Below are 14,683 nucleotides of genomic sequence, written 5' to 3'. Positions count from 1 at the left end.
TTTAGGAACACTGTACTCTTAAGACAGGGGTGTTCAATTCCAGTCCTGAAGACCCCCAACAGGTCAGTTTCAGGATATCCCAGCTTCAGCACAAGTGGCTCAACCAGAGGCTCACTGAGCCTCTGAGCAGCCTGTCCTGAAACAGGGACTGATTGAGCCACCTGTGCTGAAGCAGGGAAATCTTGAAAACCTGACCTGTTGGAGGGCTTGAGGACTGGAGTTGAACACCCCTGTCTTAAGAGACGATTTATTAACTGTATCAGAAGTTATTTATTAATCTGACGTTCCAAGACCACACAATGCATATACTATTTAATTTTGTTCATTAATATTGGCCTTTTTGTATAAGCACAAGTACGTAATCACTGTACACAATTTAGAAAGACGTGATTTTCCATTCCCGTTATCTGCTCGCTTCCATTTCTTAATGAAGGTTTTGACTTGGCGTAGAAGCAGAACAAGTGTTGTATTTATAGGCAAGGGTGTGAAGTTGTTGTGGCACAAGGGCAGAGTGTGCAAACAGTCCATTTGAAATGGACAGATGGAAGATAAAGATGAATGTACTTTTTAAGGTTTTCTTAATATTGCATTTGCTGTCAGAAGCACTTCAGTTGCTAGTTGCTTTGGAGAAAGGATTGTTCACCACTTGCCATGCCAAGGGTATCCAGTGTAACCAATATTCATCTTAAAATGACTTGTAAATGTTAATTTGCATTAACTCTCTTCAGTGCTAGAAAGACGAGCACTGCAACGCTTCGTGCTAACTGCACTGTAGGTCACTTTTTTGCTGATGAAAGGTGTGTTATGTGCAGCACGTAATGCTCACAATCACCTCTTCTGGATTTTAAATAGTTTGTAATGTGTGATTTCTTAACATCGTACTGCAGACTATTATATCTCCGTTAAGATGACGCTCCCTTTCATTAACAAATAATTTATTTACAGTGTGCCCGCTTAACCTGTGCTGGTAAAATTGTCGGTAACTTCCACAGTTCACAGAACATATCTTGAACTGGTGACTGCTGATGCTTTTTGATTATGTATGCTCATGAGTTTCTGAAACGTCAGGTTAGGAGATCAAAAGAAGCTTAAGGAAGATGGTACTGTACTGCTTATTCAAAACCACTTTATGGGAGCAGTAGCCAAGCACTCACGGGCCCATTTTGCATCCTAGACATAAATAACTTCTTCAGGATTATTAGATATACTGCAGCAGTTTCAGAATTGCAATTATCAACATGTCTATGATGGAATGTTTGTCAATTTCTCAAAAATATTAGTGTGAGAAAACGTCTACAGGATTTCAATGAGTTGAGGATTAATATAAAGATATATTTGACAGAAATCCAAAGAACCTCTTTACTAATAGAAAACCCAGAGACAGAAAACATGTATCTTTGTTAGGGTTCTTTAAGAGTATCCATTTTGTAAGATTGTTGGGGGATGGGGGTTTCATTTCATTTTGAGATACATATTTATTGAAACTCTGCTGACCAAACCAAATTAAATTAAAATTAGCATTTTCCTATTTTTTCTTTTGACATTATTATGATTGGTGTGTTTACGGCTGTTTATGGGTGAAGATTCATAAGTGTCATCGTCTTGTATTGGGATCTGGGTTATTACTCATTGGACTCCTGATCTTGTTACCTCCATGATCCTGGGGGGGGGGGGGGGTTCTCAGCCTCCATGTGCCCGACTCCTCTTCATGATGTATGTAGAAGCTGAAAAACTGATACAGTACATCACAATGGTCACAAGCATGCAACTAATTGTAATGTATTAGTACATCCTTACTGCAGCTGTAGGCATCTCATAAACCTCACCATATCTCTTTCACTCCTGTTTTCTCGCCAAGGTTGGCTTGAGATATCTTCTGCTAGCACGCCTTCATCTAAATGATTAAATAGTAAGCAACCCTTTGTAGCCCTTATTGTATTGCATTATTGCAGGCAGACATAGGCTCACATTTAGAGATGTCTGGATTGGGAAAATCAAATGCTGATCTTTGGGTTATGACGAAACACAAATTACCTAAATCCTAAACTTTTTTTTAACGTGACTGGTCTATTTCTTTTGCCCTTTAAATGTTTTTGCTGAGCTACAGTACATTAGTGAATAAGTTTGACAACAATTCCACTCCTATGAGGTTCAGAAGTAACTGCTGATATGGTAGTTTATCAAATTATTTGTGAATGCTTTTTGAGGTTTGGGACATTGTGTTCCAGTGCCAAGTTTATAGCACCATATATAGTAGATAAGGGCAAGTAGGCTTACTTGTGTAGTGACTGGTACTACATGTAGCATATTGGACATACACCATGGTTTGGTATGACAATCTGGAGCGCCGTCTGCACTGAATGGGTTGTTTGGCTATTGGACAACATATGTGTGTTCATACCTAAAACTAGGCTATGTCAACAGATTTTTGTTTTATGATCGGGTCATATCTGTCAACTAACCCGTTACTCAGTGCAGTTTGTGTCTCTGAGGTGGCGCTAGTGTTCTACAAATTCCAGAACATTTTGACTATTGAAGAGTCGGAGGGCAGATCTTGACCATGGAAATCCCTTCATCATTCCTTCCTAAAGTATCCATTTGAAAAAGTTGCACTTCAAAATTGAAACAGTTCAGATCACAACCCAACTGCTGCAGTGATTTTATTGTAGCATTCAGGGAGGGAGTCATAACTGAATAACAGCAACCTTCCACTGACCCTTATTGTTAAAGTATTATGTTTATCCGTACAGTACTGAAAGTCAGACATTACGTTAATTATTACATTTTCCTTGGCCCCTATACCAAAAATTGCAGGATATTTTTCATTCCCATTTTATTTTCGTGTGTGTTATATTCATTGAAGATTTTCCTTTCCATGATCCCAATCAACCAAACTGAGGGTAACATGCGTTTGTTATTCCCATTATTCACTTTAAAGTGTAGGATTCAGTTACGGATGCAGCAAATGTTGTGGTTCATATTATTTTTTCCATTCTGTAAAATTTTCAAACGAATTTGATGGCATTTATTCATGCATTGTTCCCCAATGGAGAAGCCCATTGGCCCACTCTTATTTCATTTTGTAATGATTGTAATAATATGTGCAATGGGAAAATGTGCAAAGGAAACATTAAATGGTGGTAATAGGTGTATTTTTAAATACTTTCTGGAATGGATCTGCATCATTGTGGGGCACCTGTGAATATATTCTAGCTGCCTTCTACAGTTCTTTACTGCAAGAGAGACTGAACAGATCTGTGACTGTTTATTATGTTTTTTTTCTTTTATTTAAAGAAACAAGTCTATGCGAAATCTCTTTCCAAAGAAGCTGTGCCACTGATTTTGTTCATTATATTCTCGACGATGAGGATAATTTGCTGTAAAGAAAAGAGGAGAAAAAAAAAAAAAAGCTTTAAATGATTTATTCTTTCTTTTTGGCAAAAGTGATGAGAGTAATAGAGTTGTAAATAAAATATCAAATATATTTACATGAATTGTTTCGCTTTTTTCTTTTCTTTTTGCACATCCACTTTTCCCATTTCTGTTTCCTTAATTCTTGAGCAAAACCAGAGCAAATGGTGTTTTAGCTTTGACAAAAAAAATTAAAACATGAATGTTTCCCATTTTTGTATGATGGAGGGACGTGACATTGGGCAAGAATAATCTAGAGATTGAGGCTCATTCAATAAATAACAGTGCCGAGTCAGCAGTACTGAATGAAAGTCACATTGACTTGAATGTGAGTTCTTATGCAGTGATGCACTTATTGATTGAATAAGCCCCCATTGCACGATCTGATGCTGTTTTTGCACCTGTATTATACCAGGAAGTTGCATGACTCTTGCATGAAGCTGTTCAGACCTGTGATTTCAGGTAAATGGCAGATGAGGTTTAATACAGATAAATGTAAGGTTATGCATTTAGGAAGCAAGAATAAACAGGCGACTTAAAAATTAAATGGGGATAAATTGGGGGAATCCTTGATGGAGAAGGATATAGGAGTGCCTGTAGACAATAGGCTTAGCATTAGTGCCCAAAGTCATGCAGTAGCTGCAAAGGCAAACAAGATCTTATCTTGCATTAAACAGGCAATGGATGGAAGGGAAGTAAACATAATTATGCCCCTTTACAAAGCATTAGTAAGACCACACCTTGAATATGGAGTACAATTTCGGGCACCAATCCTAAGAAAAGACATTATGGAACTAGAGAGAGTGCAGAGAAGAGCCACCAAATTAATAAAGGGGATGGACATTCTAACTTATGAGGAGAGGCTAGCTAAATTAGATTTATTTACATTAGAAAAGAGGCGTCTAAGAGGGGATATGATAACTATATACAAATATATTCAGGGACAATACAAGGAGCTTTCAAAAGAGCTATTCATCCCAAGGGCTGTACAAAGGACTCGGGGTCACCCCTTAAGGTTGGAGGAAAGGAGATTTCACCAGCAACAAAGGAAAGGGTTCTTTACAGTAAGGGCAGTTAAAATGTGGAATTCATTACCCATGGATACTGTGATGGCAGATACAATAGATTTGTTCAAAAAAAGTTGGACATCTTTAGAAAGGAAAGGTATACATGGATATACCAAATAAGCAAACATGGGAAGAATGTTGATCCAGGGAATAATCCAATTGCCAATTTTTGAAGTCAGGCAGGAATTTATTTTTCCCCTTATGAGATCTCGTTGGATGATATGACACTGGGTTTTTTTTTTTTGCCTTCCTCTGGACCAATAAGTAAGTATAGATATAGGATAAAGTATCTTGTCTAAATTTATCATAGGTTGAACTTGATGGACGCATGTAACTGTGTCTTGATGAAGCAGATGGAGATCTGCGAAACTCGTTAAGGTACAGAGCTGCAGAGGTACAGAGTGCCATTGAGCTTGTGTGAATACAGTCCAGCTGAGATCGGCACCCGTAGTGATGTCCTTATGCATGGGCATTGCCGGCTCAGTGGAAGAGACTCCATCACTATTGGTGAGAGGAGAGCCCCCGCACCCCTCTAGCTGTAGGAAGGATGCCAGTGAGAGCGCACATCATAGCGAATGACTGATCAACCAATCTGACATACAGATAAGCCAATATTAAACACTCGTTTGTGAGTGCACATTTTTTTTTATCCCCCTTATTATCATCAAACTTACTACAACATATGGTTTCTTCTGAATATATATATATATATATATATATATATACAGTGTTCGACAAACCTATACATTTGCTCGCCCCGGGCGAGTGGATTTAACCCCCGGGCGAGTAAATATTGGCCCAAGCAGCACACGTTTGGTACTAGGTGGCGAGTAGATTTTTTGGTGATTTGTCAACCACTGTATATAATATATATACAGGCATACCCCGCATTAGCGTACGCAATGGGACCGGAGCATGTATGTAAAGTGAAAATGTACTTAAAGTGAAGCACTACCTTTTCCCCACTTATCGATGCACATACTGTACTGCAATCGTCATATACGTGCATAACTGATGTAAATAACGCATGTGTAACAGGCTCTATAGTCTCCCCGCTTGCGCACAGCTTCAGTACAGGTAGGGAGCCGGTATTGCTGTTCAGGACGTGCTGACAGGCGCATGCGCGAGCTGCCGTTTGCCTATTGAGCGAGATGTACTTACTCGCGAGTGTACTTAAAGTGAGTGTACTTAAACCGGGGTATGCCTGTACAGTGGTTGACAAATCACCAAAAAATCTACTCGCCACCTAGTACCAAACGTGTGCTGCTTGGGCCAATATTTACTCGCCCGGGGGTTAAATCCACTCGCCCGGGGCGAGCAAATGTATAGGTTTGTCGAACACTGTATATATATATATATATATATATATATATATATATATATATATATATATATACACACAAACAAAAAACAAACAGAAGCGCAAGCTCCATAGCACGTAACTGTTTAAACAATAAAGTACATTTATTTAAAAAACTGCAGCCCAAAGGAAATGCACTTACAGGATTAAAAAAGCAACCATATGTGGGAGAGAAATCTCTGTGTAGTCATCTGCAAGGGTGAGGCGGGTCCCAGGTAGGCAGGGTATATCTGCACAGCTTGTAGCCACCACCAGCTCCTCTCATGAGTTGGCTCCAAGGAACTGAGTCAATCAGTATCTCCACGTCCTCTGCTCTCCGCATGGAACAGTTGCCAGCACTCAAAATGCAACTAGCTAGATCGCAGGGACGCCCAGGACTCAAAAACGTGATGACGTCACCAACCCTACGCGTTTCATCACACAAGGGCGACTTCGTCCCACAGATGTAGTAACACAGGTGATGGGGAATGCACAGAAAATGTACTCACGGGCCTGTGTGGTACTGGGTGTTGCTATAGGTATCTTTATGCTGCTCCTTCTTGGCAGTCAGTCCCACTCCTTTCTCCCTCTGTTCGTCAATAAAAGCCACTCAAGGCACATGTAGTGGGAAACGGCACCACACAAATTGGTTTAGAAAGCATTTATTAAAGATAAAAGTGAGATAACATGAAACTCGCACATAGATAGCTGCTCCAGGACCACGGCGCCAGCCTCCCGTTCTCCGGTGCAGTGTGTTCCTGCTCACCGCCTCTGGTACACAGGACTAGGTCTTCCAGGTTCTCTGCATACACCTGACTAAGGCGCCTCCGCTGGCTAGGTCTCCCCAGAATAGGGTCCTCCGGCAACTCATGGTGCTTGATAGTAGTTCTGCTTCAGAGTTCCTAGTTGGATACGCTTGCAACCTCACAGCGTTGTGAGTGATCAGGTAAAACAATGGTAATAACAAATACACAGTCCCTAGGGAACTCCAAAACGGAACTACTACCAAGCCCCGCGAGTTGCCGGAGGACCCTATTCAGGGGAGACCGAGCCAGCGGAGGCGCCGTGGGTAACACCTGCTATCCTAGACGTTGAATCCGGTGCAGCAGCATCCAGGAGCATAGAAAGGAGCAAGAGCAGGACTCGTACAATGCTTGATTTTCACGGCCGTTTGTGAGTGTGAATTTGTACCTTGTCCAGTTAATTAAACATTTTCTCACTGATTTTACACAAGGAGCGGGCGCTTTTTCTTTTTTCTTTAGGTTTTGTGCAAAGGATGTGGTTGTCCAGAAAGAGAGCTGCCCGTTTCCTGAGGACGTCTACACTGGTCCCCATGTGTTTCCACTTTATGCTAAATTTCTGGATTTTTTTTATGATTTTTAATCTACATTGGTTTAGCAATCACAATTTTATTTAAATCTTGAAGTGATCTGGTCAATTAGACCCAAATGAGGGTACGTGAACTGTTTTCCAATGATGAGACTATTGCATTGCAGGGCTGCCCTTTGCGGGGCCCAAGGCAGCACGCTGGCAGCCGTACCCATCCTGTGGAAAAAGTTAAGGGTACTTATCTTGAGCGGCGCCCTCTAGCAGTGTTGCGACATCACAGCGGCATGTGACATCGTTTTCATGACAACGCATCGCCGACGTCGGTCACTATGGCAAGCGATGCTACAGGAAGAGGGCCACTTGGGAGAAGGTAGACCCCCACCCCTTCTCCTTCTTAAAAACAAACATAACTCACTTCGAGGTGAGAAGCAGCCCTGTCGGTCCGGGGGTCCTGTGCTTCCTCCTCCAGCGCCCCTCTCTGGTCGGGTGGAAGTTGGATCCTGGCACTGACAGGAGAAGGGAGATGAAGAATGGGGCCCCCATAAGCGCAGGCCCAAGCCTTGCCCGAAGTCCAGCCCTGATTTGCATGTAAAGCACCCATGACATTTGGAACAGCCTGGTTTCCCTGCAAGCTTTTTACATTGCTCTACTAGATAAACCAGCTCATCTCTTCAGCATGTCATCTCGCCAGCGTGTCATGGTATCCGGCTACTTCTTCTGCAACTGACAATAATCTGACCGGTTCCAACTGCATCTGGATTTTGTTGCAGGTTCAACTGACTTTGTACTGTTTATCTTGGACTTCTGTTGATCGCAATTGAAATTATTGTGTTCCTATGAGTATAATGGCCATCGGCCATATCTCGGATACATTTTGTTACTATTGTGCCAATTTTGGTTATCCTTACAGCAACACTTACTAGTTTACAGCTCTGCTTTTTCTGTTTTCTAAGTGTAACACCCCTATGGGATTACCATGGCCTTTTAGGGGTTAATTGTGTGGAGCCACATAGAGAGTGATACTTGACCCATTACACAGGATCAGGGTTGCCACTTTCTATTGTAGGCTGACCCGTAGACTTTTTGCAATAAGAATTTGACATCTATTTATCTTATTTATATATTTATTTCTCTTGCATTCGGCGGCATCTCCTGGCATCATCTCCCCCCTGCAAGGTAACATTCAGCATGGCTCTGCGAGATCAAATGACATGCATTGCTATGACAACGTGATGTCACGGCGTAAATTTACTATGACAACGGGACACTGTCACATCATGCCGTTACGTGACACCACGTGGTATCGTGACACCACATAGCGTCTCGTCATGGAAACGAGCATCAAGTGACTCCATGACTTCATGTAGCGTTCCGTTGTCATGCCAATGCGGCACCATTTGACGTCACGCAGCTATGTTGACGGGATTTGCAGGTGGTGATGCTTCCGGCGCCCAGAGATTTTCCAGGTAAACCCGTAGTCCGGAGATACGGGGCCAAAACCTGTAGTCTCCGGGTCAAACCCAGAGTGGTGGCAAACCTGCACAGGATTGGGGTTGAGTCAGCAGAAGCTAAGCCCCACCCTGTGTTTCCTGAAGACAAGGACGTCACAGGGAATATATACATATGGAGGAGATGGTTCTAGAAAGGAGGTTCCTGGAGAGTAAGAGTGGAGGAGCCTCCGTGTATATAGTCAAGTATGTTCCTGAATGTATAGGTGTGACGGTGCTCGTCTCAAATCAGGAGGCGGACACGCAGGGCTGAAGTAGGGATACAAATAAACCGACCACAACCCAGGGACAGAGTCCTGTAAGAGTATCCGTAGTCGGTATGGAAGCAAGGGTCAGGGCTGGCGGCAGAGTTGCAAAGTCCAGGGGACAGGAAGAGGTGCAAAGTCAAGGAGGCAAGCGGAGGTCAGGGCAGGCGGAAGGCAGCGAGTTCAGGGTCACGGTCCGGGGTCAGGAACAGGAATTCAAAACAAGCAAGAGGATAAGGCATAACTGCAAAGACCAACAGGAGCTGCAAACACACACAACTTTGCTTGGCGACTCCCTATGGTAACTGCAGCCTTATAAAGCAGACTGCCAGTACCCAAAATGGCCACAGAGAGCAGAAAGGGCAGGAGACAGAAAACCTGGGCCGAAGTGAAAACCCGGTACGGATCAAGCAGAATCCTTACAATAGGACAGATCTGTCCCTGTTTATCATGTTCTAGATAGGGACAGTACCCCTTCAGATATGGTCCCGAGATATAGAAAATAAGTGGCAGGCATTCGGAGCAACAGCAAAATATATTTGACAATGATTGGCAGTCGAAACCCACGGTCAGGAAAAGGCTTTATTGGAGTACACAAATAGGGTAAGTAGTCCCAATATTGTCCATCCTACGCATTTCACGCCGCAGGTACGCTTCGTCAAGGAGTTTATCATGTTCTAGATAGGGACAGTGCCGCTTCAGATAGAGTCCTGAGTTATGGCCAGGGTGAACCCAGCGGTTCCCAGAAGAGGAGGCAGGTACACCACAGAGGTCTTTGAGGACAGGTTTCTTGTGCCATAGGATCAGCTCTACTGGCAGATCCTTACATGATTCAGTTCTAGTCTGTCTCAAAGTGACAGTTAACAGACTGTGCTCACATATGGGGTGTAGATACTCTATATATAGTGAGTCTGCCAGAGTCCATGAAGGGGCTCATAGTGACAGAGCATACGAGACGTTACGCAGAATGGTGATAGGTCAATTAAGGAGAGTGCAGTCAACTGTCTGTATCTCCCAAGGGTGTTAAGTGAGAGATGCACCTCTTAAGGGTACAGACAGGCAAAATGAAACGGACAAAATCTATGCTACTGTGTATGAGTGAGAAGAGCCCTAGTAACGGTGAACAAATAAAGTGTTTGTATAACAAGAGTTCCTGGCACCCATTTCAATTTTTGTTACCTCATCATCCAGCCGCACGAATCCAGCACTTTGAATAAGGTAATGCCTTCTCAGTAACCATTAATAAAGACATTGATGTAAACTCCCTAGAAGCCGGGCAGGTAGGGTTACATATGCGTTGTTCATTTATGCTAAGGTTTTTCTTTGAACTGTTATCTGTAAGGTTTGAGTAGGGTGCAGCCCTTGCAGCCCATATCCAAGTGGCCCATTATAAGTGGCAAGACGACTGAACAACTGAAGTTTAAAAGGAAGGGCCCCTTACCCTAACAAAAATCATCTTCTCTCCTCAGGTAATATCCCATATCTGAATCCTGTCTGCTTCAACTCTTTGCTGTGTGTATTTCAGTATATGCAACTGAAACAATCTTAGGTAATATCCCATATCTGAATCCTGTCTGCTTCAACTCTTTGCTGTGTGTATTTCAGTATATGCAACTGAAACAATCTTAGGTAATATCCCATATCTGAATCCTGTCTGCTTCAACTCTTTGCTGTGTGTATTTCAGTATATGCAACTGAAACAATCTTAGGTAATATCCCATATCTGAATCCTGTCTGCTTCAACTCTTTGCTGTGTGTATTTCAGTATATGCAACTGAAACAATCTTAGGTAATATCCCATATCTGAATCCTGTCTGCTTCAACTGTTAATTAAATTAAGCATTGACACCTAGGCAGGGAACACCCTGTGTAGGAAACAATCTGTTTGAATGTGCCTCAGATGTGCTAATTAAGCAGACAGAACCACTGTCAGGTGACTTTTTAGGCCTATATAAACCCAGTCAGAACAGCTAGTCTGCCTGCAGCCCATATTCAAAGTGGCCCATTATAAGTGGCAAGACGACTGAACAACTGAAGTTTAAAAGGAAGTCTCATTATAAGTGGCAAGACGACTGAACAACTGAAGTTTAAAAGGAAGTCTCATTATAAGTGGCAAGACGACTGAACAACTGAAGTTTAAAAGGAAGTCTCATTATAAGTGGCAAGACGACTGAACAACTGAAGTTTAAAAGGAAGTTCAAAAGAAGTGAGTAAGAAGTGGACACCCCATCTGGCCCTGATTCCTGCATTTGAACTACGCTGGAAAGGAGGATATCATCAATACCAGACTGCATCATTACTGCTGTGATGCTGCCTTTACCATTTATATTTGCTGTGACTTCACTTCTTCTCAAATTATGCACTTCTTTTTACCAGCCTCAGTATGTCTCTAACTCTATTCATATATCTCCATCTCTCCTTCCTTCCCCACTTCTCAGCTCACATGAACTCCTTTCTTACCTGCGTCCTCTGACACCACACAGCTATATCCCCTACACTAAAACACACCCCTACAAATCATCCTCACACATCCTCTTCCTATCCATGCTTCTCCTCCTTGCTTCTGGGGATATCTCTCCCAATCCTGGTCCCTTCCTTATTTCTACTTGCTCTCGTCCTCGCCTGCCAAATGCAATCTCTACTCCTTCTGGTGTTAACCCCTCCAACCTCATACCCATCCCCTGCCACCCCCCCCTCCTTTCTCCCTTTCTCCTGTGCCCTTTGGAATGCTCGCTCCCTTTCTAACAAGTTCCTCTCTGTGCATGACTTCTTTCTCTCTCACTCCCTGCTTCTCTTTGCTATAACTGAGACCTGGCTCACTCAGTCTGACTCTGCTCTGGAAGCTGCCCTCTCCTACGGTGGCCTTTCCTTCTCCCACACTCCGCGCCCTGATGGCAGGGGTGGAGGCGTGGGGCTCCTGATCTCCTCTCTCTGCCGTTACCGAACCCTTCCTATTCCCCCCTCTCTTGCTTTTCCCTCCTTTGAGGCTCACACTGTCCAGATCTTCTCTCCTCTCCCGGTCCATGTGGCGGTCATCTATCGCCCACCTACCTCTACTCATTCCCCTTCTGCCTTTCTCTCTCACTTTGAATCCTGGCTCTCTTTCTTTCTCTCCTCAGACTCCCCTGTTCTTCTCCTTGGGGACTTCAATTGCCACATTGATGACCCCTCTCTCCCTTGGGATTCCTGCTTTCTTTCTCTAACCTCTTCTTTTGGCCTTCAACAGTGGACTGCAGCCAGCACCCACAAGGATGGCCACTACTTAGACCTGGTTTTCACTAAAAACTTTTCTCTCTCTGATTTCTCCATTTCCCCTTTTCCTCTCTCTGACCATCACCTCATCTCATTCTCTCTATCTCGCTTCTCCCCTTCGCCACCTCCATCTACCCCCCGGTTCTGCAGAAACCTGCGCTCTATTCACTTACCTGACTTTGAGTCCACCTTAAGCTCCACCCTCTCCTCTCTCAGCTCTGCTACAGACCCTGACAACCTGGTCAGGAACTAAAACTCTGCCTTGTCCTCGTCTCTTGATCTACATGCCCCGCTTTCTCTCTGCCGCACTCGCCCTTCTAACCCTAGACCCTGGCTAAATTCCCACACGCGCATGCTGCGTTCCTCCACTCGTTCCTCTGAACGCCTCTGGAGGAAGTCTCACACTCTCGCAGACTTCCTTCACTACAAATTTATGCTATCCTATTTCAATTCTGCCCTCTCGCAAGCTAAGCAAGCCTATTTTTCTGCACTAATCAACATGCACAAGTCTAACCCACGCCGACTGTTCTCTGTCTTTGATACTCTACTCAAACCACCCTCAGCTGCCTCTCCTTCCTCCATCTCCGCTCAGGACTTTGCTGACTATTTTAAGGAAAAGGTGGAATCCATACGTCAGAACATCCCCTCTGTTTCTTCCTCCCATCCTACACCTCTTCCTAACTCTCCTCCTGCCTTCCTTGACTCTTTTCCACTGTCTCAGAAGAGGATGTGTCGCTGTTGATCGCCTCCTCTCCCTCTACCACTTGCCCTCTTGACCCCATTCCCTCCCATCTCCTAAAACCTCTAGCTCCTACTATAATCCCTACGCTCACACACATTTTTAACTCCTCCCTCTGCTCTGGAACCTTTCCATCCTCCTTCAAACATGCAACAGTCATACCATTACTCAAGAACAACAAGCTTGACCCTACCTGTCTTTCTAACTATCGACCTGTCTCCCTCCTGCCTTTTGCCTCTAAACTCCTTGAACGTCTTGTATTCTCTCGCTTGCTCCATTTTCTCAACACCTATTCTCTCCTAGACCCTCTACAATCTGGCTTCCGCTCTGCTCACTCCACCGAAACAGCCCTCACTAAAATAACTGACGACCTCCATGCTGCCAAAGACAGAGGTCATTACACTCTGCTCATATTACTCGACCTCTCTGCAGCATTTGACACAGTGGACCACCCTCTTCTCCTCCACATTCTCCATACTCTAGGTATTCGGAACAAAGCTCTATCCTGGATCTCATCCTACCTCTCCCATCGTACTTTCAGTGTCTCTTCTGCTAACACCTCCTCCTCCTCTATTGATCTCTCTGTGGGGGTACCCCAGGGCTCTGTCCTGGGACCTCTTCTCTTTTCTCTGTACACACTCTCTCTAGGTGACCTAATAACATCTTTTGGGTTTAAATATCACCTCTATGCCGACGACACACAAATATACTTTTCAACACCTGTCCTTACACCTGCTGTACAAACCAAAGTTTCTGAATGTCTCTCTGCTATATCATCCTGGATGGCCCTCCGCCGCCTTAAACTCAACATGGCTAAAACAGAGCTCCTCATACTTCCTCCCAAACCTGGCCCTACTACCTCCTTCCACATTACTGTTGGAACTACAATCATTCACCCAGTAGCCCAAGCACGCTGCCTAGGGGTCACACTCGACTCCTCTCTCACATTCACCCCTCACATTCAAAACATTTCTAAAACTTGTCGCTTTTTCCTCCGCAATATAACAAAGATACGCCCTTTCCTCTGTTGCTCGACTGCTAAAACTCTGACTCAGGCCCTCATTCTCTCCCGTCTTGATTACTGTAACCTCCTGCTGTCCGGCCTTCCTGCCTCTCACCTGTCTCCCCTACAATCTATCCTAAACGCTGCTGCCAGAATCACTCTACTCTTTCCTAGATCTGTCTCAGCATCTCCCCTCATTAAAAAACCCTCTCCTGGCTTCCGATCAAATCCCGCATCTCACATTCCATTCTTCTCCTCACTTTTAAAGCTTTACACTCTTCTGCCCCTCCTTACATCTCATCCCTAATTTCTCGTTATGCACCATCCAGACTCTTGCGTTCTTCTCAAGGATGTCTTCTTTCTACCCCCTTTGTATCTAAAGCCCTCTCCCGCCTTAAACCTTTTTCACTGACTGCCCCACACCTCTGGAATGCCCTTCCCCTCAGTACCCGACTAGCACCCTCTCTATCCACCTTTAAGACCCACCTTAAGACACACTTGCTTAAAGAAGCATATGAATAGCACTGTGGATATTCTGAACACATGATACATAAAGCTTGGCCCCCTGCAGATGCACTTACCAGAACTCCCTCCTACTGTCTCTGTACGTTCTCCCTACCTACCAATTAGACTGTAAGCTCCTCGGGGCAGGGACTCCTCTTCCGAAATGTTACTTTTATGTCTAAAGCACTTATTCCCATGATCTGTTATTTATATTATCTGTTATTTATTTGATTACCCCATGTATTACTACTGTGAAGCGCTATGTACATTAATGGCGCTATATAAA

The sequence above is a fragment of the Ascaphus truei genome, chromosome 1 (genome assembly GCF_040206685.1).
Source record: "Ascaphus truei isolate aAscTru1 chromosome 1, aAscTru1.hap1, whole genome shotgun sequence".
Taxonomy (NCBI): Eukaryota; Metazoa; Chordata; class Amphibia; order Anura; family Ascaphidae; genus Ascaphus; species Ascaphus truei.
This window is presented reverse-complemented; position numbering follows the sequence as displayed.